This window comes from Oryctolagus cuniculus, chromosome X, assembly GCF_051225735.1.
Source record: "Oryctolagus cuniculus isolate XC-2025 breed Fujian yellow rabbit chromosome X, ASM5122573v1, whole genome shotgun sequence".
In the NCBI taxonomy this organism is placed as follows: domain Eukaryota; kingdom Metazoa; phylum Chordata; class Mammalia; order Lagomorpha; family Leporidae; genus Oryctolagus; species Oryctolagus cuniculus.
In genome coordinates, this window is record NC_142888.1 from 53,029,838 (window position 1) to 53,054,854 (window position 25,017).

At 38.4% G+C, this 25,017-nt stretch overlaps 1 pseudogene; it reads right to left on the reverse strand.

The window, feature by feature from the left end:
* Positions 1-19,926: 19,926 nt before the first annotated feature.
* On the reverse strand, positions 19,927-20,105 carry LOC127485097 (small nucleolar RNA U3; annotated as a pseudogene).
* Positions 20,106-25,017: the final 4,912 nt, after the last annotated feature.

Genomic DNA, 25,017 nt, shown 5'->3' on the forward strand with positions numbered 1-25,017 from the left:
CACTTGATCATACCTATATGATCACTTTAACACTTAATTCTATCCATATGATCCCTTAACACTTGAAATATAATTTTTACCTCCCAGCTTAAGGGAGTTTGGGGTCCATGGCAAGTTTTTAAACTGTACCTTTGAAGTAAATCTATAGGAATGTGTGCAGAACTATACTGCTTTACAGTTAAAGACTTCATACATCTCACAATTACAAATTTAAGAACAAGGTGATTCCTCCTACTGTGCCTGTTCTTTCTGGAGCATGATGTTCAATCTCATGTGTTTGCATATATTCTGAGTATTCCTGAGTTGTTGATTATCACTTTCATTCCATTGTGGTCAGAGAAGATGCATCGTATGATTTTTTTTTTAATTGTTGAGACTTGCTTTATGGCCTAGCATGTGGTCAATCACAGAGAAAGTGTATTCTATGACTGTAGGATGGAAAGCTCTGTAGATATCTGTTAGGTCCATATGGTCTTTAGTAGCAATTATCTCTGTAGTTTCTTTGCTGATTTTCTGTCTGGTTGATCTGTCCATTGCTGAAAGTGGGGTATTAAAGTCCCCCATTACTACTGTATTTGAGTCTATGTCTCCTTTTAAGTCCATTAACATTTCTTTTAAATAGCTAGGTGCTCTGTAATTAGGTGCATATACATTTATAATAGTCACATCTTCCTGTTGAATTGATCCATTAATCATACATAGTGCCCTTCTTTGTATCGTTTAACAGTTTTTATGTTGAAGTCTATTTTGTCTGATGTTAGGATGGCAACTCCAGCTCTTTTCTGGTTTCTGTTATCATGGAATAACTTTTCCCATCCTTTCACTTTCAGTCTGTGAGTATCCTTGTTGGGGAGATGTGTTTCTTGTAGACAGCAAATAGATAGGTTTTCTTTTTTTAAATCCAGCCAGCCAGTCTGTGTCTTTCAAGTGGAGAGTTGAGGCCATTTACATTCAGGGTGACTAGTGTTAATTAATGACTTTGCCCTATCAGTTTTCCATTAATGTATCTATTTTTATTTTGAATTTCCTTTGTATTTTATCTGGGAGATTTTCTGCCTTCACTTTCTTTATAGTGATGACCACGTTTCTGTGTTTTTGTTGAGCATCTTTAGTAGCGCTAGACTGGTAGTGACAAATTCTTTCAATTTCTGTTTGTTATGAAAGGTCTTTATTTCACCTTCACTTATAAATAAGAGCTTTTCAGAGTACTATATTTTTTTTCTCTTAAGGCTTGGAATACATCTGGCCATTATTTCCTAGTCTATAGGGTTTCTGATGAGAAGTTCATTGTAAGTCTAATTGGAGATCCTCTGAAAGTAATATGGCATTTTTTCATATGCATTTTAGAATCTTTTCTTTATGTTTCACTGTGGAGAGTTTGACTACAATGTGTCGTAGTTAAGATCTTTCCTGGTCATTTGTATTGGGAGTTATATGTGTTTCCTGTACTTGAATGCTCCTTTCTTTCTCCAAATTAGGGACATTTTCTGTTATTATTTCACTGGAAAGGCCTTCTAATCTATCTTTCCACACCTTTGGAGACTCCTAAGACCCCCCATGTTGGATCATTTGACAATATCTGATAGATCTCCAACAGTGTTTTTTAGTTTTCTAATTTCTTCTTGTTGTTGTTGGTCTGACTGTAAATTTCCAGAGATTTGTCTTCTAGCTTGAATATTCTTTCTTCTGCCTCATTTAGTCTGTTGTTAAGACTTCCACTGCATTTTTATTTGATCCATTGAATTCTTCATTTCTAGTATTTCATTTTGATTTCTCTTTAATATCTCAATTTCATGGGGATATTTTTCATTCATATCATACGTAGTTCTTTAGTTCGTGAATTTGCTTCTGATTGCTTCTAAGTAATCCGATAATTAGTTTTCTGAATTCCATTTCTGGCATTCCCTCAATAGCTTATTTTTAAAATTTTTTCCTTTTTTTGGCACTTGTATAGTTTTTTTATTGTCTGGTGGTTTTTATCTTTGGCCTGTGTCTCTGTGGCTTAGTGGGACATCTGTGCTTTCAGTGAATACCAAGAGGGGTGTGTGTGTGTGTGTGTGTGGCCAGGATGCTGTGTTCAGTTTTCCAGGGTGGGGTGAGTATCCAAAGTAAGATCCCCATTGAGCTTTATAGCTCTCCTCTGGATAACTGGATGGGAAGGAATGGTCACCTCAGTTGGTGCAACCCATCCTTCTCTTCACAGCTGCAGGATGCCCTGGTGTTAGTAACTGGTGTGCTCAGCACTCACCCACACTGCTTAATAAACCGCCAATTTGATCTATAGAGCCTCTCCTGTGAGCACGGCTCCTTCTGCTATGAGCTGCCATAGGTAACCAAGGAGCTGGGGGGTGGGGTGCAGAGAAACACTCTGTAGTTGCCCAGGGCTTAGCCACACTCTGTCTCCTCTTATGCAGTCACTGTTTTCCTAGTCCCAGGGCTCTCCGGGTTATGGATTGTCAGTGGGGCCACTCCACCCCACTAGCCGTCCTGTCTATAACAAAACTAAGGTGTTCCCTGAGCCATTGTCTGTGTGTGCTCCTCCAAGCCAGCTTCCATGGGAAGAGGTGGGGTTTTTCCCTCTGGTTAAGTCTGTGGATCACAGGCATAATGAGCAGCTGAGAACCCGCCCACTTCAGCCCAGCTGACTTCTCAATGGTGCTGAGCTTATAGAGGAGTACCCTAGGCAGGGCTTCCCCTTCTTAGGAGTAGCTCCCCCTCCCCTCCCGTTGCCAGGCAACCTGTGAGCTACAGTTTGCCTGGAGAGGGAAGGAATTCCTCTGAATTGTTTGGCCCTGGCTGTCTGGCTAGGGAGCACCCCTTGTTATTGCTGGGCACGCCCATGGGAGGTGGGGGTGGGAGCTACCCGCTTGTGTCCCAAAAAAAGAAATGGCGTGAGCTTTCCCCTGGCTGGCTGTAGGTCTCCGCTGTAGTGGAGGGGGAGATGGAAGTGAGACCTGCCCTCCCTCTTACCCCCTCTGCTGTCTTAGGGGGCATGCGTGGAACTTTAAAAGCAGTTCACCAAGCTCTGCTTCCCACTATATCAACAGTCCCATAGTCCTGTGGATTCCCCCTTCACCTGGATTGCCAGGGCAGGTGTCTGCCTCCCTGGGTCCACGCTTTTTGTTGTTTTTTGTTGTTGTTGTTGAGTATTTGCTTTTTCTGCGTGGATCTAGATAATTTCTATTGTTTTCGCTGGGGTACTCCATGGCTCTAACCTAGGAGTGTACTTTTTCCCCTTTCTAGGTATTAATTTCAACATGAGTTGGACCATCCTGTTGCTATTCCACCATCTTGGCTCCCCTGAAATACAATTTCTTAATAAATAAGGAGAAAAACTCCAACTCCCTAATAATGCACCTGGAAAAGCAGAAGATGGCCCCCTGATAGGACCTTAAACAGTGTATGCATGGATCAAAACATCACATGATACCCCCACAAATATGTACAATTTTTTGTCTGTTAAATGTATTGTGGCATAATTCACATTCCATGAAGATTTTTAGTGAATTTACAAAGCTGTGGAAACATTACCACAATATAACAATAGAACATTCCCATCAAACAAAAAAGAAACTCCATACTCAATTGCAGTTGCTTCCTTCCTTCTCCTTTCCAACCAGCTCCTAGATTTTTGTTTAAGACAGAGGTCTACAACTAGAGTAATTCTCTTGATCAACTTTGAGGCTATGGTTGTCTTCCTACAATTTTTAAAAAACTGCCTACAATATGACTCCTTGTTCCATCAGGCCCAATTCTACAGAAACCAAACTTATCCAGGTTCAGAGACCTACAGAGGACTTGAAGTTAGCCAGATGTCATACCCTTGCTATGCTTGTATATTACTGTGCTAGGCCAATCTTCTCTTACATATTTTCTAAGTATATTTTGAATAAGGTGGTCCATGAACTCCTGAATGAATATTTGGTGTTATTTACTTCAGTGGTGCAGGAGGTTAAGTTGTTGCTTGGGATGCCTGGATCCCATATCCAAGTGCTGGTTCAATAACTGACTACTCCACTTCTGATCCAGCTCCCCGCTAATGTACCTGAGAAGCAGCAGATGATGACTCAAGTGCTTTGTTCTTGGTTCCTGGTTTGGCCTGGCCTAACCATAGCTATTGTGGGCATTTGGGAAGTGAAGCAGCAAACAGAAGATCTATCTCTGCCCATGCCCTTCACTCTACTTTTCAGATAAATATTTTTTAAATTAAAATTAGAATTATTGTGTGGACCCATAATCCCTTTTCTGGCAATCAAAATCAAGATATCAGAGATTTCTGTGTTCTTTTGTTCATTGCAGTATTATTCACCATATCTATGATATGAAAACAACCTAAGTGTCCATCATCATATGAAGAAAATATCACATACACATAAATGGAACATTATTTAGCCTTAAAAAGTAAGGGAATCTTAACATTTACAACAATATGGATTGACTGGAAGACATTATGCTAAGAAAAATATTAGTCACAGAAGGACAAATACAGCATGATTCTTCCTATATGAGACTCGTAAAATAGACAAAAGTATAGAAGCATACAACAGAATGGTGGTTACTAGAGCATGGAAGGAGGAGAATATGGGCAACTGTTGTTTAATGAGGATAAAGTTACAGTTATGAAATCTGAGTAAGTTCCAAAGACCCACTGTACAACACAGTACATATAATTAACAATGAGATATTATGTGTTTAAAAATGTGTTAAGAGGACAGAAACCATATTAAAAGTGTTCTAACTACAAAATGGGGGACACAAAGAACCGTTTTGATGTGATGGATATGTTCATGACCTTTATCATGGTGATGATAATATGAGAACATGCATATGTCCAAACTCATTAAATTGTATACATTAATTATGTATATTTTATATCAATTAAACCTCAATAAAACTTGAAAGCAAAGATTCATTTGCTTTATTTGAAAGTCAGAGTTACAGAGAGAGAAGGAGAGAGAGACAGAGAGTGAGAGAGATCTTCCATCCTCTAGTTCACTCCCCAAATGCCCACAGTGGCCAGAGCTGGGCCAGGCAAAAGCCAGAAACCAGAAATCAGGAGCTTCATCTGGGTCTCCCATGTGGATTCAAGGGCCCAAGAACCGAGCCATCTGCTGCTGCTTTCCCAGGCACATTGACAGGAAGCTGGATCGGAAATGGAGCAGCCAGGATTTGAAACAGCACCCATATGGAATGCCAGTACTGCAGGAGATAGTTTAACCCACTATGCCAGAGTGCTGGCTTCAACAAATAAATTAATTAAAAATAATACATAATAAAAATGAAGATACAATGTATCAAATGAATGAAATGCAGGCAAGAAAGTAACTAGCATAAAATTATTAAAATAAATGCCTTTATTAGAAAAGGAAAAAATAAGTCAAATTAACTTACTTCAGTTTTTACCTTATAAAACTGTATTTTAAAAAGCAAATTAAGTAAATAGCCTAAACATAGGATGCTAACAAATATGGTCAATAAATTCTTTAGAAAGGTGCAAAAGCAATCCAATGAAGAACAGCTTGTCTTTTTTAGAAATCTTGCTGGAAAATACATATTCATATATTTGGGGTCAGCGCTGTGGTATAGTATATTAAGTATCTGCCTGTGGTGCCAGCACCCCGTATGGGTGCTAGTTCAAGTCCTGGCTGCTCTACTTCCATACTTCCAATACAGCTCCCTGATGATAGCCTGAGAAAGCAGTAGAAGATGGTCCATGTGTTTGGCTCCCTGCACCCGCATAGGAGACCCAGAAGAAGCTCCTGGCTACTGGATTTGGATTGGCCCAGCTCTGGCCATTATGCCATCTGGGGCGTGAACCAGGGGATGGAGGACCTCTCTGCCTATTCTTCTCTCTGTAACTCTGTCTCTCAAGTAAATAACTAAATCTTTTTTTAAGAATACATAATCATATATTTAAAAAAATAAGTTCCATACCATACATCACATACTAAAACTAAAACTAACTCCTGAAAAGTGATCTCTGTTAAATATAAGAGTGGGAATAAGAGAGGGAGGAGATGTACAGTTTGGGACATGCTCAAGCTGACTGGCCCCAAATGGTAGAGTTAGAAATGTGCCAGGGGATTCCAATTCAATCCCATAAAGGTGGCATGTACCAATGCCATCTCACTAGTCCAAGGAATCAATTTCAGTTCACAATTGATCATAATGATAGGTCTAAGAGTCAAAGGGAGCACATAAACAAGACTAGTATCTGCTAATACTAACTGATAGAATAAAAAAGGGAGAGAACGATCCAACATGGGAAGCGGGATACACAGCAGACTCATAGAATGGCAGATGTCCTAAACAGCACTCTGGCCTCAGAATTAGCCCTTAAGGCATTTGGAGCTGGCTGAAAAGCCCATGAGAGTATTTTAGGCATGGAAAGCCAAGACACTCTGGCAAAAAAAAAAAAAAAAAAAAAAAAAAAAAAAAAAAAAAAAAAAAAAAAAAAAAAAAACCAAACCTAAATGAAAGAAAGATCTCTGCGAGTGAGATCCCAGTGGAAAGAACAGGCCATCAAAGAAGGAGGTACATTTCTTTGAAGGGAGGACTGAACCTCCACTTTGACTATGACCTTGTCTAAATTAGATTGGAGTCAGCGAACTCAAAAGGCTTCCATAGCCTTGGCAACTCATGACAAGAGCCTAGGGTGATTACTGATGCCATAAACAAGACTGACAATTTGTTAAGTCAACAACAGGAGTCACTGTTCACTTACTCCTCATGTAGGATCTCTGTCCTTAATGTGTTGTTCAATGTGAATTAATGCTATAACTAGTACTCAAACAGTATTTTACACTTTATGTTCTGTGTGGGTGTAAACTGTTGAAATCTTTACTTAATATATACTAAATCTATTCTGTATATAAAGATAATTGAAAATGAATCTTGATGTGAATGGAATGGGAGAGGGAGCGGGAGTTGGGAGGGTTGCGGGCAGGAGGGAAGTTATGGGGGGGAAAAAGCCATTGTAATCCATAAGCTGTACTTTGGATATTTATATTTGCTAAATAAAAGTTTAAAAAAACTAACTAAAATGGAACGTTGATCTCAAGGAAACACACTACACATGGTAAAATATCCAGATTATCCACAGTAAATATTATAAAATTATATTATATTATATATATTATAAAATTATCCACAGTAAATATTTGCAAACTTGGGTTATACAGAAATTCCATACTTTTGGCACCAAAATCAAAAACTGTGAAGAAAAATTTGACACATTATCTAAATTACAACCTTCTGTTCTTTAAAAGATACTACTAAGAAAATGAAAAACAAACCACAGATTGGAAGAAATTTTTATCAAACCATATATATGAAAGGCGTTTTTATTTGTCACATGTATAGAATACATGAAATTTAATAATAAGAAAGTGATTTAATAGAGGCATACCTTCATTAACAGATATTTCACCAAAGAAGTATATGAATGACTCAACCAATGAAATTAATTAAAAACAAGAAATAAAACTAATGAATGAAGTAATAAATGAAGTAATAAAACTCTATTCACAAACGACCTAATGGAATTCCCGACAAATCTACAAAAATATTAGAACTAAGGGAGTTTAGCAATATCACAGAATAAAAGATTAAAATACAAAGATGAATCCTGCTACTATTTACTATCTATGAGAAATTGGAAGTTGAAAATAAATATTTTACAAAGGCATTAAAAACATGGAATGTTTAGCAATAAATGTATTCCCAGGAGGTCTCCCATCCAAGTACTAACCAGGCCTGACCCTGCTTGGCTCCCGAGATCAGACGAGATCAGGCGTGTTCAGGGTGGTATGGCCGTAGACTGTTTAGGAATAAATATAACAAAATATGTGCACAATTATATGCTGAAAACTATAAAACTTTGTTGAAAATTTCAAAGAATCAAAAGAACTTGAAATAAGTGGACCTATATGATATGTTTATGATTTGGAAGACTCTTATGAAAATATTAATTCTCGGGCTGGCACCATGACTTAGTAGGTAAAAGCCACCACCTGCAATGCCGGCATCCCATATGGGCACAGGTTTGAGTCCCAGCTGCTCCTCTTCTGATCTAGCTCTCTGCTATGGCCTGGGAAAGCAGTAGAAGATGGCCCAAGTCTTGGGCCCCTAAACCCAAGTGGGAGACCTGGAAGAAGTCCTGGCTCCTGGCATCAGATCAGTCCAGCTCTGGCCGTTGTGGCCATTGAGAGGAGAACCAGCGGATGGCAGACCTCTCTCTCTCTCTCTCTCTGCCTCTGCTTCTCTGTAACTCTGCCTTTCAAATAAATAAATAAATCTTTATAAAAAGAAAATATTAGTTCTCCCAAAATTGATATGTAGATTTATCACAATGTCAATTAAAATACTGACAGGAGGTAGGTACCATTGAAATAATTTATAAGCTCATCTTTAAGGTTATATAGCAATGAAAGAAACCAGAATAAACAAATGTTTTTCAAAAAAAATAAAGTTGGTGAATTCACATGATTTGATTCCAAGACTTACAGTAAAAGTACAGAAAAGATCAACAAAACTACAAATTGGATTATAAAAATATAAACCACAAAATTTCAGTTAGAGAGGAGTAAGTTTGGTGATCTATTGCTCAGCATATTGACCACAGTTCATAACATGTCACATATTTCAACATTACAAAAAGAATAAAGTTTAAATGTCCTCTCCACAAAAAAAGTAAATATGTGATATGATGGATTATTTTTTCTGGTATAATCATTTCATATTATATACATATATCAAAGCATCACGCTGTACCCCATAAGTAAATTATTTGCCAATTTATTAAATTACAAAGTAAAAAATAACTGAAAAACCTGTAAGAAATGAAAATATAGTCTAAAAATCAAGGAAACAAATGAAAGAAAAAACATTTTTTCTTAAATGAATAAATTACAGTGTGTTCAAGGGACAATGTATCTATGTAAAAATTAAATACAAGTATTTAAGAAAATAAACAAATAACAAGGTAAATAAATGTGACAAAAAGAAGAAATAGGTAGCACATGGGAAGAGGGATAGTGTTGTGGTGCAGCTGGTTAAACTGCCACCACTTGCAATGTTGGTATTATATATGAGACCCAGTTTGAGTTCTGACTGATCCACTTCCGATCTGGCATCCTTGCTGATGTGCCTGGGAAAGCAGCAGAAGATGGCTCAAGTGCTTGGACCCCTGCACCCACAGGGTTGCCCTGGATGGAGTTCTGGACTCCTGGCTTTAGCCTGGCCCACTGCCAGCTGTTGCAGCAATCTGGGGAATGAACCAATCTCTCTCCCTGTCTCCCTGTCTCCCTGTCTCCCTGTCTCCTTCTCCCTCTCCCTCTCTGTAACTTTGCTTTCAAATAAATAAATGAATCTTTTTTTAAAGAAGACAGGTAAAAAAGAAAATATATTTTATTCCTGAAGATGCAAAAGAAGTGTATATTTGGAACTATAAGAAAACTTTCCAGATGTAGAAAATGACCTAAATCTATACATTGAAAAACTTACCAGATACCTGAGAATCTTGAGCCAAAATCACCAACTCCAAGGGACGTCCTCCAAAGATAAAGATAAAATTCTCAAGTCTGACAAGAAAAAGAAATAAGTAACAAAAGAAAAATAATTAAACTGGGATTAGAGGTTTTTTAAATCAACATACAAAGAAAGGCAACAGTGGGACAATAATTGAAAATAGTTTTAGAAAGTATGAACCAAGAATTTTATATTCAGCAGAGCCATCCTCTTTTTTTAAGGTCACAAGCTATGTTCTTTCATTTATTTAACTAATTCAGTGTGATAAAATTCTAGAGATGAGAACACACTGGTACTAGGTATTAGGGGCAGTGGGGAAGAAGGGTACAGGTGTGACCTATGTCTACTCATTTGGAAGATCTATTATTTCTTTGTCATTGTTATAGTGAGATGGTTTGGTGAATGTACTCGTGTGATAATGTGACATAGAACTATATGCACACATTATATCAATACCAGTATTTTAGCTTTTAAAAAAAGATTTATTTATTTATTTGAAAGTCAGTTACACAGAGAGAGAAGGAGAGGCAGAGAGAGAGATCTTCCATCTGCTGGTTCACTCCCCAAATGGCCACAACAGCCAGAGTTGTGCTGAGCCAGGAGCCAAGAGCTTCTTCTAGGTCTCCCATGTGAGTGCAGGGACCCAAGGACTTGGACCATCTTCTACTGATTTCCCAGGCCATAGCAGAGAGCTGGATCAGAAACGGAGCATCTGAGACTTGAACCGGCACCCATATGGGATGCCAGCACTGCAGGCTTTACCTGCTACACCACAGCACTGGCCCTTTTAGCTTTGATATTGTACTATGGTACTGTAAGAGGTAACCACTAGGGCAAATCAGGGACAGTACATGAGACAGGGAAGAGTGCCTACTTACAAAAGATCTGAGAAGACTCCAAGTTTCCTTTTTTTTTACAGGCAGAGTGGACAGTGAGAGAGAGAGACAGAGAGAAAGGTCTCCTTTGCCGTTGGTTCATCCTCCAATGGCTGCTGCGGCCGGCGCACTGCGCTGATCCGAAGCCAGGAGCCAGGTGCTTATCCTGGTCTCTCATGGGGTGCAGGGCCCAAGCACTTGGGCCATCCTCCACTGCCTTCCCGGGCCACAGCAGAGAGCTGGCCTGGAAGAGGGGCAACCGGGACAGAATCTGGCCCCCCGACCGGGACTAGAACCTGGTGTGCCAGCGCCGCAAGGCGAAGGATTAGCCTAGTGAGCCGCGGCACCGGCCTGCAAGTTTTCTTTAGGCTTAGTGAAAGCTGAAAATAAAGGTTGAGGCAGAGCGGTAAATACTCTGGCTAAGATTTGATGCCCCCTGTATAAAGCCAACCTGCAAAAACTGGGAAAAGTATTTTGTTCTTATTTTTCTTCCTTCTATCTCCTACTCTTCTACTCCTAATTAAACACTTAAAATAAACAAACCTCAAATATTATATTTTGTAAATGAATACTGATAAGTTGTAGAAAAGCTATTGACTTTAGGATTAACATTGATATCCAATCTTCTTAATTCTTTCTAGAGCTTACTATTTTAAAATTTTTTATTTATATAAGGTGAACAAATTTCATGTATTTCATTATACAAATTTAGGAGTATAGTGATATAGCGATACTTCCCACCCTACCCTCACTCCCGCCCATACTCCCACCCTCCCTCCTCCTTTCTTTCTTTTAATTTTTACAATGACATGCTTTCAGTTTATTTTATAGTCATAAGCTTAACTCTCCACTAAGTATTCAACAAATAGTAAGAAGAAAAAAAAATGGAAACATTGTTCTTAAACAGTAGAGAAAAGTGCTATAAACAATAATCAAATCACAAAATGTCGATTTCGCTCATATACATTACTTTTTTGTTCTCTGCTAGTTACCACAGATGAGGAAAAACAGATGATATTTGTCTTTTGGGGACTGCCTTGTTTCACAAAGTATAATGGTTTCCAATTGCATTCATTTTACTGCAAAAGACAGGATTTCATTCTTTTCAACAGATGAGTAGTATTCCATAGTGTGTGCATGTATGTATGTATATATATACATGTATATATATACATACATACCACATTTTCTTTATCCAGTCATTGGTTGGAATGGCTATCATATGGAAATCAAAAAACAATAAATGCTGCTGAGGATGTGGGGTAAAAGGTACCCTAATCCACTGCTGTTGGGATTGCAAACTAGTACAGCCACTGTAGAATACAGTATGGAGATTCCTCAGAAATTTGAAAATAGATCTACCAAATGACCCACCTATCTCACTACTGAAATTTATGCAAGTGAAACGAAACCAGCATATGAAAGAGTTATCTGTATCCCCCTGTTTATTGCAGCTCAATTCACAATAGCTAAGATATAAGCCATTCTTCTTAAATATAGGCAGTAGAAACACAATTTATAGCGTAGGTATAATATAGGTAGTTCTACAGTCATCAACCCACCTTAAAAAATTCAACTAAAATAGAAATTGGCAAACATTTTCAGTAAAGGGCTACATAGAAAATTGGCTTTGTGCTCTACATGGCACTAATTGCAATTACTCAACACTGCTATTGTGGTACAAAAGCTGCCAAAGAAATACATAAATAAATGAATTTGTTTTCTTGATATTATAGGCATTTTTATTTTATGATTTCTAATAAATGTGTAGTAGTATCTCTTTTGGTTTTAATATTAATTTCCATAATGATGAATGATATTTGAGCTCTCCATGTGCTTATTTACATCATGATTTCTTTTTTTAAAAAGATTTTATTTATTTATTTGAGAGGCAGAGCTACAGATAGTGAGAGAGAGAGAGACAGAGAGAAAAGTCTTCCATCTGCTGGTTCACTCCCCAAATGGCTGCAATGGCTGGAGCTGTGCCAATCCAAAGCCAGGAGCCTGGAGCTTCTTCCAGTCTCCCACACGGGTGCAGGGGCCCAAGCACTTGAGCCATCTTCTACTGCTATCCCAGGCCAGAGCAGAAAGCTGGATCGGAAGTGGAACAGCCAGGACTAGAACTGATGCCCATATGGGATGCCAGCACCTCAGGCAGAGGATTAACCCACTGCGCCACAGCACCAGCCCCCATCATGATTTCTAAATAGTAATTGAGGCATTGTCTCTTACACTCACATACTGCTGAATAATTGTACACAATATCACAATATATTAATTTCATTTGCTTTTCATGAAAGGAAAATTTTTTTCAGGCTGGAAGAGGATCTTGAGATCCATGTAAGAGAGTTTTCTAAGAGTTTCTGTAACAGTAAAATAGCAAAAATAGAGGTTATAATGAAGATTATAGATATACTTGAGCACATATTTTCATGTCATAAAGAAATATTTCAAGTATTACACACATACTTATTAATGCATTAAATCTTATTTTAATTTAAAGCTTTCTATTTAAATTTTCCAATTTTTTATGTCAACAATATTATTTATAACATGTCTCACTTTCAACAAAGAATGTCACGAAATCAAAAAAATACAGAGGGACCAACACTGTGGTGTAGCAGGTAAAGCCACAGCCTGCAGTACTGGCATTCCATATGGGCACAGGTTCGAGTCCCATCTGCTCTACTTCAGATCCAGCTCTCTGCTATAGCCTGGGAAAGCAGTAGAAAATGGCCCAAGTCCTCAGGCCCCTGAACCCACGTGGGAAACTCAGAAGAGGCTTCTGGCTCCTGGATTCGAATAGGCGCAGCTCTGGCCTTTTCGGCCATTTGGGGAGTGACCCAGCAAATGAAAGATCTCTCTTCTCTCTCTCTCTCTTTATCTCTCTCTGCCTCTGCCTCTCTGTAATTCTGCCTTTCAAATAAATAAATAAATCTTTCAAAAAAAAAAAAAGAGGGTGTGGTACCATGGCGCAGTAGGTTAAGCGTCCATCTGTGGTGCCAGCATCCCATATGGGAGCTGGTTCATGTCTTGCCTGTTCTACGTCTGATCCAGCTCTCTGCTATGGCCTGGGAAAGCAGTGGAAGATTATCCCAAGTTCTTGGGCCCCTACACCTATGGGGACATCTGGAAGAAGCTCCTGGCTTCAGATCAGTCCAGCTCTGACCATTGGGACCATTTGGGGAATGAACCTTTGGATGGAAGACCTTTCTCTCTGTCTCTCCTCTCTGTAACTATGCCTGTTGAATAAATAAATAAAATATTTTTAAAAATATGGAATGGGAGGTGTCAGCACTGTGCTGTAGAGGGTAAAGTTGCCACCTGCAGTGCCGGCATCCGTATGGGACGCTGGTTCGAGTCCCAGCTGCTCCACTTCTGATTCAGTTCTCTACTGTGGCCTGGGAAAGCAGTGGAAGATGGCTCAAGTCCTTGGGCCCTTGTGTCTGAGTGGGAGACCCAGAGGAAGCTCCTAGCTCTTGGCTTTGGATCAATGCAATGGTCACTTTGGGAGTGAGCCAGCGGATGGAAGATCTCTCTCTGCCTCTCCTCCTCTCTCCGTGTAACTTTCAAATGAATAAATAAATATTTGAAAAAAAAATACAGAATGGGAAATGTTTTGAAACATGCAACAGAGAGAAATACAGCCTAAAAGAGTACCCATAAACCCATAAAATGTCAAAATAACAAATCCAAGTGGCTGGTAAATGTTTGCAAGAACACTAAATCGTATTGGTAGCCAAGGAACTGCAAATTTCAGTAATAATACAATACCACCTTTTACTTAGCAAATTAGAAAAGATATAGATGGAAATAGAAAAAAGTCTTATTGTTTGCAAACTATGCATATAAACTGAATTCTCATAATAAATGTTTTAGAAAAATGTTTAGCCATTGAGTATTGAAATCAGAATTATATATATATATGTATAATTTTGCCTATATCACAGTTTCTTAGACTATATCACATAGAATGAAAATCCCATTCCAAACAAATACATTAAAATGATTTTTCCTGTAGTGAGAAAAGAAAAAAAATCCCCAAATTATGGGAAAAGTTGAATTATGGAAATATCTGGAAATGGTCAGGAAATTATTGGAGTATCTAGTGAAGTGACCTTTCACTACAAAAATCTGAGTATATGACTGAATTTAGGAAAAGTTGGTACTATAAAGACAATACAAGAATACTAAAATTTGACTGGCTACTGGATGTCAATGTGAGCACTATTGATTTTAAACTTATTTTTACAGGTTTATTGACTCCATAAAACAAAGACCTTATATTAAAATCACACTCAAAGGTAGATGATCAAAAGTGTCAAAGCTCAATTCCTCATCAAACATAATTTTGAAACTAAGCTACTATGCTTTCCGCACAATATAGGTTCCAACAAATGTCCTAGTGAAGTATGGGATTCCTTGAATCAAGATTAGTTCTACATTCAGAAGCGTATTCTTAACTAGTCTCACTTTTTAAAGGCTGTGCAAGTCAAGACACCTTAAATTGACACTCTGAGTGTTCTATCAGAAAAAAGCACGGCCGGCACCACGGCTCACTAGGCTAATTCTCCGCCTGTGGTGCCGGCACCCGGGGTACTAGTCCCGGTCGGGGCGCCGGATTGTGTCCCGGTTGCCCCTCTTCCAGTCCAGCTCTCTGCTGTGGCCCGGGAAGGCAGTGGAGGATGGCCCAAGTGCTTGGGCCCTGCACCCGCATGGGAGACCAGGAGGAAGCACCTGGCTCCTGGCTTCGGATCGGCGCAGTGCGCCGGCCCTAACGGCCATTTGGGGAGGAAACCAACGGAAAAGGAAGACCTTTCTCTCTGTCTCTCTCTCTGTCTCTCTCTCTCTCTCTCTCTCTCTCACTGTCTAACTCTGCCTGTCAAAAAAAACATTGAAAAGAAAAAAGGACAAAGAATATACTAAACAACTTAACCTAATACTTTGAATATAGCGGGTCAGTGTGTCCAGTCAGTGTTGATTCCATTGTTAAGTGTGTTGAAATAATTGTTATCCATTCCTCTGGTCTTCATGTAAACACAGTTGCCAGTTAGAAGACACAAATTTGTGTATAAAACTCAAGTCAGGACTCTTCCCAAGTTAGTCTTTCTTAGATGAATTCCAATAATGGTAATACCATTTCTGGCCACTAGATGGCATCTCTCTGTAATCGCTTGTTTGTGATTGATTCTTTCGTTTCACATTCCTTGTACTCTTTGCAAAATTCTAAAGGACACGAGTTACTTCTTGCTCTTTGAAAATCCCAATTCTAATATTTGACATTTCTGTTAATATTGTAAGTAAAACATATGAACATATAGAGAAATAGAAAAAGTGGCCTTATATGACTTTCCAAAGGATATTTGGATTGTATTATTACCAGGGTATCCTTTCAAAATTTCAAGAAGTAAATTTAACCCATATTGTATAAAAATAGGTGAAACCATAGAAAAGTTAACAAATTCAAGGAATTTTTTCTACTTTATTACACTGTAAATATAGCCTTATTAAGCTCTTCAGCTTTCACAATTCTGTGTCTGGTTTGGCTGATTTGTTAAATAATCTGTATTTAATTGTATTTAATTGACATTATGGAATAGTGTTCTCCAAGTTCTTGTATCAGAGAGTTATCTTAAAGGAACTCTAAATGTCCATCAAAGTGCCTCATAAGAAGAAAAAGATTTGTGTAAGATTAATTGAAATATAAGCAGTATACATATTCTTCTGCTACCCTAAACTCACAGAGATGTGCATCTGTACCTGATTATTTTCATTTTTGTGGTATCTTCTAATCATGATTTGGAATTAAGAAATGGAAATATGTAATAAGTGTTCAAGAAAAATCATTGTATTTCTGTAGAGCATGATATACTTTTTTTCGAAGAATAGCTTACAATTTTCCAGATTGTTGTCTGGCACATCTTTAATGTGTCCATTGTTATCTGATATTTATTGATACTATATTAAATATTATCTTTAAAAATTTTTATTTTCTAATTGTAACATATTTTAGAATATTTATCTTTAAATTTTTTTCATTTTCAATTATCTTTATATACAGAATCGATTTAGTATATATTAAGTAAAGATTTAAACAGTTGCACCCACACAGAAACACAAAGTGTAAAGTACTGTTTGAGTACTAGTTATAGCATTAATTCACATTGAACAACACATTAAGGACAGAGATCCTACATGAGGAGTAAGTGCACAGTGACTCCTGTTGTTGACTTAACAAATGGACACTCTTGTTTATGGCATCAGTAATCACTCTTGTCATGAGCTGCCAAGGCTATGGAAGCCTTTTGAGTTCGTCGACTCTGATCTTGTTTAGACAAGGTCATAGTCAAAGTGGAGGTTCAGTCCTCCCTTCAGAGAAAGGTACCTCCTCCTTTGATGGCCTGTTCTTTCCACTGGGATCTCACTCGCAGAGATCTTTCATTTAGGTGTTTGTTTTTTGTTTTTTGTTTTGTTTTGTTTTGTTTTTGCCAGAGTGTCTTGGCTTTCCATGCCTAAAATACTCTCATGGAATTTCAGCCAGCTCCAAATGCCTTAAGGGCTAATTCTGAGGCCAGAGTGCTGTTTAGGACATCTGCCATTCTATGAGTCTGCTGTGTATCCCGCTTCCCATGTTGGATCGTTCTCTCCCTTTTTTATTCTATCAGTTAGTATTAGCAGATACTAGTCTTGTTTATGTGCTCCCTTTGACTCTTAATCTTATCATTATGATCAATTGTGAACTGAAACTGATCACTTTGACTAGTGAGATGGCACTGGTACATGCCACCTTTATGGGATTGAATAGGAATCCCCTGGCACATTTCTAACTCTATCGTTTGGGGCAAGTCCGATTGAGCATGTCCCAAACTGTGCATCTCCTCCCCCTCTTATTCCCACTCTTATATTTAACAGGGATCACTTTTCAGTTAAATTTAAACACCTAAGAATAATTGTGTGTTAATTATAGAGTTCAACCAATAGTATTAAGTAGAACAAAAAAAAATAGTAAAAGGGATAAAGTATTCAGTTGTTCATCAACAGTCAGGACAAGGGCTGATCAAGTCACTGTTTCTCATAGTGTCCATTTCACTTCAACAGATTTCCTTTTTGGTGCTCGGTTAGTTGTCACCAATCAGGGAGAACATATGATATTTTTCCCTTTGGGACTGGCTTAATTCACTCAGCATGATGTTTTCCAGATTCCTCCATTTTGTTGCAAATGACCAGATTTCATTGTTTTTTGACTGCTGTATAGTATTCTATAGAGTACATGTCCCATAATTTCTTTTTTTTAACTTTTATTTAATGAATATAAATTTCCAAAGTACAGCTTATGGATTACAATGGCTTCCCCCCCCATAACATCTCTCCCACCCGCATCCCTCCCCTTTCCCACTCCCTCTCCCCTTCCATTCACATGAGGATTCATTTTCGATTCTCTTTATATACAGATCAGTTTAGCATACATTAAGTAAAGATTTCAACAGTTAGCTCCCACACAAACATAAAGTGAAAAATAATAGATGATTTTTTAAATGATGATGAAATCAGATCAGACCTATTGTCATGTTTAATCCCAGCGAGAGTCAAGTTGGGAATTAATAATTTCTTCTTTTTTTTTTTTTAACAGAAGATCAGTTTAGTATACATTAAGTAAAGACTAACAGTTTGCACCCCCATAGAAACACAAAGCGAAATATACTGTTTGAGTACTCATTATAGCATTAAGTCTCAATGTACAGCACATTAAGGACAGAGATCCTACATGAGGAGTAAGTGCACAGTGACTCCTGTTGTTGACTTTACAAATTGACACTCCTTTTTATGGCATCAGTAATCTCCCTATGCACCAGTCATGAGTTTCCAAGGCTATGGAAGCCTTTTGAGTTCACCGACTCTTATCTTGTTTAGACAAGGTCATAGTCAATGTGGAGGTTCTCCCCTCCCTTCAGAGAAAGGTACCTCCTTCTTTGAAGACCTGTTCTTTCCACTGGGATCTCACTCGCAGAGATCTTTCATTTAGGGTTTTTTTTTTTTTTTTTTTTTTTTGCCAGGGTGTCTTGGCTTTCCATGCCTGAAATACTCTCATGGGCTTTTCAGCCAGATCGGAATGCCTTTAGGGCTGATTCTGAGGCCAGACTGCTGTTTAGGCATGTCCCATAATTTCTTTATGCAGTCTACTGTTGATGGGCATTTAGGTTGATTCCAGGTTGACTTAGGTTGAGCTGCATAAATTATTTTATAAATTCACCTTTTAGCATAATCAATCATGAATAATTAATTTATGCATTCTATTTTTCCTATTAATATTTTGTATCTTTTGTACACATTGCATTTGTAAATACAAAATCTTTTATCACTTCTTATTTAATTCTTATACTATTCTTTCTCTTGCTTTATTGTTCTGCATATCTAGGAACTCCAGCATAATGTTGAATAAGATACAAGGAGTGCTTTGTCTCAATTATAACGTAGGAAGTTTCCCACACTGTGGCATTAATTACGTCTCTTGGGGATAATTTTTGTAAAATGATTTATCATATTAAATAACTCCTTTTTGATTCCTGGCTTGATAGTAGTTTCATTATGAATGGATTCTGAATTTTATTAATTATTTTTCTTAGATCTATTTAGATAATCTTAAGGCCTTTTCCTTTGTTTTTATGATGATTTCATTCATTGATATAAAAACTCAACTTTAGGTAGCTGATGTTGTGAATCTGTGGGTTAAGCTGCCATCTGCAGTACCAACATCCCATGTGGGTACCCGTTCTTGTCCTGGCTGCTCTACTTCCGATCCAGCTCCTTGCTAACATTCCTGGAAAAGCAATGGAAAATGGCCTGAGTACCTGCATCTCTGCACTCACATGGGAGACCCAGAAGAAGCTCCTGGCTCCTAACTTCAGCCTGGCCCAGCAGTGGCTATTGTGGCCATTTGGGGAATGAACCAGCAGATGGAAGATCTCTCTCTCTCTCTCTCTCTCTCTCTCTCTCTCTCTCTCATAAATACATCTTTTAAAAAACTCAACTTTATCCTAACATATTACCCATTGTATATATGTGTCTGTGTGTACATGAGAGCACTTCATAAAGTTCATGGAAAATAGAATTAAAAGAGGCTTATTTTGGTGCAAAAAAATTGAAATTTATTCCTACTTCCTCTGTCTGAAACTCTGAAAAATCACTTACTGACTCTGGTTTTACCTTTTCCAGGATGAGACAACTGGAATCATAGAGGTTTATGCATTGTGTAGTATAGCTATGTTTAGCTTCTTAAGAATCTAGCAAACTGTTTTCCAAAGTCTGTGCCATTTGCCACCAGCCACAAATGAGAGTTCTTATCACTTAAGAATTATCTTTTAAAATGCATGTTATCTCTAGTGATGTCACCTGACACAGGTTACTTTTTCTTTATTTTTTTCCATTCTACCAGACATTTACACATTTTCCTTTTTCAAATACACATTTGGCTTTTATTGATGCTCACTTTTGAAGTTTGCTCCTATATTCTTTTCACTTTTAAACCACTGAGTTGGCATTCTCCCCCTCTTATTCCCTGGAAAGGAAAGAAGCGGCACCAAGAGCTAACTTCACGTTCAGGAGAGAACACTGAGCCTCCTCTTCATGGTTTCTGGTGCTCTCCACTTTATAGAAACTTCTACAGTGAGGAACTACAGAAATGATCCCTGAAAGTATAGTCTTTCCTAGTTTACTAATTTCTATTCTTACCTTTGTTGTTCCTGTCCCTCCTCTTTTTTTTTAAGACTTGAGGCTGGCGCTGCGGCTCACTAGGCTAATCCTCCGCCTTGCGGCGCCGGCACACCAGGTTCTAGTCCCGGTCGGGGCACCGGATTCTGTCCCAGTTGCCCCTCTTCCAGGCCAGCTCTCTGCTGTGGCCCGGGAGTGCAGTGGAGGATGGCCCAAGTGCTTGGGCCCTGCACCCCATGGGAGACCAGGAGAAGCACCTGGCTCCTGCCATCAGACCAGCGCGGTGCGCCGGCCACGGCGGCCATTGGAGGGTGAACCAACGGCAAAAGGAAGACCTTTCTCTCTGTGTCTCTCTCTCACTGTCCACTCTGCCTGTCAAAAAAAAAAAAAAAAGACTTGAAAGGCAGAGCGACCAGGATGGGGGTTGGGGGACAGAGACAGAAGTCTTCCATCTGCTGACTTACTCCTCAAATGGCAGCAACAATCAGAGTTGAGTGAGGTCGAAGTCCAGAAGCAGGAACTCCATCCAGATCTCCCACATGCATTCAAGAGTCCACAAACTTGGGCCATCTTCTGCTGCTTTCCCAGACACATAGCAAAGTAGCTGAAACTGGAATATGCACTCTGTTATGAAATGCCAGCATCATAGGCAGTGGCTTAACCCACTATACCACAACACCAACCCTCCTTCTACTTTAAATGTGGTTATAGGTCATGATTTTCCTAATATCTTAATATACATATAGAATTCAGCCTTTATTTCCTTTTGAATGCATGTATTTTAAATTATGAACCTCTCTTTAAAAACTGCTTCATTTGTGTGTTACAAGTTTGGTATATAAAGTGTCAAGTCAAATATTTTCTAACCCAGTAGTAATACTAATACTGAATTTGTTAAATTCCAATAGGAGTTTCCTAGCTAGCTTTCTCTTACTGAGTTTTAACTTAGTTATACTGTGGATAGAGAGCCAACTCTGTACGATTTAAATTCATCAAAATGATTTGACACTTGCTTATATCCAATCAGGTGGGCAAATTTGTAAATATTCTATAGGTATGCTAAAGTAATGTGTTGTTTGCAGTTTTTAGTTATGTGCTAAATATGTAACACTTAAGTGAATTTTAATACATAAGTTTTAATAATGGTTACAAGTTTACTTATTCATTGGATTTGTTTCTTCTGCCAATTAATGATAAAAATGGGTTGAAATGTCTTGCTATGGTTATGTATTTATCTATTTCTAATTGTAGTTACATCAATTATTGCTTTATGTTTTTGTGGGGGCACATTGTTAGGTACATAAAAATATGAAGCAGTTATGTCTTCCCAATGGATTATACCTTTTCTTCTTTTTTCTTCTTTTTTTCTTTTTCTCTTCTTCTTTTCTTTTTTTATATATCTTTTATTATTAAATGCTCTTTTTAACTCTGTGGAATGATTTTACATGATGGAAAAATAATGTATATATACCTCTCTTCTTGTTAGTGTTCTTATAATTCATTTAATTATATTTCCAAACCACTAATTTCACTGCTTCTCCCAGGTTGAACACAAAATTCTTCATGCAATTTAAGTCTCTGACCTCTGTCATCATAGATTTCTTTTGCCTGATTTGAATATCATATTATTAGAGTCACACAGTATATGATTTTACTCCTGGTTTCTTTCACTCCACATCAAATTTGGAATTCATAACAAACCATACTTGTATTGGTATTTTTCAATTTTTGTGACTATTCTAATGATGGCAAACTCCACAATTCTTTCACACATTCTCTTGTTGAGGCATGTTTGGATTGTTTCTAGTTAGAAGCTATTATTAGAAAAATTCATTTGAACATCTTCGTATGTCTTTGGATGAACAAATGCACTCTTTTTGGACGTTTGCCTAAACATGAAACTTCAGCATCAGAATCTAAACTTGAATTTTGCTTTATCAGCTACTGCCAAAAGAGTTTCCAAAGTGATTAGAACAATTCAACACTTCCTTTAACAATGTATGGAGTGTTCCAGCTGCTTTATACTCATGCCAATACATGGTATTGTCAGTTCTTGTATTGTTGGCACTCTGCTGGTTCAGATTTAGAATCACATTCTGGGTTTTTTTTAAAAGATTTATTTATTTATTTGAAAGTCAGAGTTACACAGAGGGAGGAGAGGCAGAGAGAGAGAGAGAGAGAGAGAGAGAGAGGTCTTCAATTTGCTGGGTCACTCCCCAATTGGCCGTAAAGGCCAGAGCTACACAGATCCGAAGCCAGGAGCCAGGAGCTTCTTTCAGGTCTCTCACGTGGGTGCAGGGTTCCAAGGACTTGGGCCATCTTCTACTGCTTTCCCAGGCCATAGCAGAGAGCTGGATCAGAAGTGGAGTAGCTGGGTCTCGAACAGGCACCCATATGAGATGCCAGCACTTCAGGCCAGGGTGTTAACCCACTGCACCATAGCACCGGCCCCCACATTCTGGTTTTAATCTATGTATCTGAGGAGTGTCCTGAGTATCTTTTCAGACATTTATTGGCCTTTGAACATTCTATTTTGTAAAATTCCTATCTATGATTTTTAATTGGCTAGTTTAACTTTAAAAAAAGATTTATTTATTTGAAAGGCAGAATTTACAGAAAGAAGGAAGGGGAGAGACAGATCTTCCATCCACTGGTTCACTCCTCAAATGACCACAATAGCTAGAGCTGGGCCAATCCGAAGCCAGGAGCCAGGAGCTTCATCCAGGTCTCTCATGTGGGTGCAGGGGCCCAAGCACTTGGACCATGCTCTGTTGGTTTCCCAGGCCATTAGCAGAGAGTGGGATCAGAAGTAGAGCAGCCAGGACTCAAACCAGTGCCTATATGAGATGCCTATACCACAGGTGGCGGCTTTAACCACTATGCCACACTGCTGGCCCCTAGTTTATCTTTTAATAAATATATTTGTAGGACTTATATAAGCATTCTATTTATGAGTTACAAGAAATTTGTAGCATATTTGCATGGCAGCTATCATTCATAAGAATATGGCTTACAGTTTTATTATAGGAAGGTACTTCAAAAAGTTTATCAATTTATAAGCATAATTAAAATAAGTTGATAGTGGCTCAAAAAAATTTAAAATCTATCCATAGTTATTTCATAGTACATAATTTCTATTAACTTTTTGAGGAGCCCTCACATGCATAGATTTCAGCTTTTGTGCCAAAGTTAATTTAGCTTTTAATTTTCCATGAACTTTTTGAAATACTCTCATATGTGTGGTATCTTTGAATTTACAGAAGTTATTATTAATGAAGACAAATTCATGACTTTTTTAACTTTTGTAGGTCTTACTATTTTCATATCATAATAATGTAAACTTCACCAACCATAGACTAATGAGGACATTCTCATTAGTTTCTTTCTTGAAATTTATTGTTTTTGTCTTACACATTAAACACTGTTCTGTCACTCTAGAAGATAACAACAAATTGCACTGTCAGTATAGTGGAAAGGACTCTATCACATGATGCTGATAACTCACGACATAACTAAAGTAAAGAATATACCAAACTGTATACATACTTTACAAGTGAGAACTTGACCAATGACTAAATGGCCTGAAACTCCCATTAAGACCTTAGAGGTTATATTTTCTAGATAGTAATGTACCATAATATGCAAAATAAAGAGCAAATTTTCTCTAATATACTGATACCAGGGAAGATGGGCTATTTAAAGAGTATTATCTTTAGTTATCTTAACCATTGTAATTTTTAAAACTTTTTTTTGTGACCAGCATTGTAGCACAGCAGGTCAAGCCCACAGCTGCAACTCTGGCATCCCATATGAGCATCGTTTTGATTCCTAGCTGCTCCACTTCTGATCCAGTCCCCTGCTAATGTGCCTGTGAAAGCAGCAGAAGATGGCCCAGGTCCTTGGGTCCCTGCATCCAACGTGGGAGACCTAGATGAAGTCCATGGCTCTTCTGGCTCTGGGCATTGTGATCATTTGGAGAGTGAAGCAGCAGATGGTAGATTCTCTGTCTCTCTCTCTCTCTCTCTCTCTCTCTCTCTCTCCCCTCTGCCTTTCAAATTAAACTTAAAAACAAAGTGTTTCATAGCTTTATTGTGTAAAATATATTGTCATTAGTACATTCACAATGTTGTGCAACCATCACCACCATCTGGTTCCAAAAGATTTTAACCCCATCAAAATTTAAACCACATACCCATTGAGAAATTATGCCCCATCATTGCTTGTTCCAGCCCCCATGTAAACACTAATTTTATATTTTCCTTTTATGAGCAAATGTATTTCATTTTTTTTAGGCAACAAGAATTTACTCCCTTACAGTTCTGTCAGGCCCGTGGCTAAAATGAAGGTGTGGGCTGAGCTGGCTCCTCTGGAGACTCCAGGGGGGAATCCATTTCTTGCCTCTAGTTTGTGGGGCTGCCATAGCTTTTGGACCTTCACCTCCTAAACGTGGCTCTGGGCTCTGCTTCCATCTTGCCTCCCTCTCTGACTCTGATTCCAGCCTCCCTTGCCTAAGGATCCTGAGACAGCATCTGCCCACCCAGACAGCCCAAAAAAAAAACCCATTTCTGGGTCCTCAACTGAACAACACCTGTAAATTCCTTGTGAGGTGGAAGTAGCAAGTTCAAGGATTGGGGTGAGGGGGCATGTAAGTCTCTAGGATATCTCTGATGCCATTTCTAGTGGGTCCCTGGAGGCATCCCTGAGGGCATCTTTTTGGGGAAGTCCCGAGAATATCTCTGGGGGATCCTGAGGGAGTCTCAATGGCATCTTTAGAGGGTCTCCAGGGGGTCATTTGGGGCTTATGTAGGATGGATCTAAGGCAACTCTAGGGGCATCTCTGCAGGAGGCTGTAGGACATCTCAAGGTCACAAGGATTCTCTGAAGGCGGGCTTATCTGGGACATCTC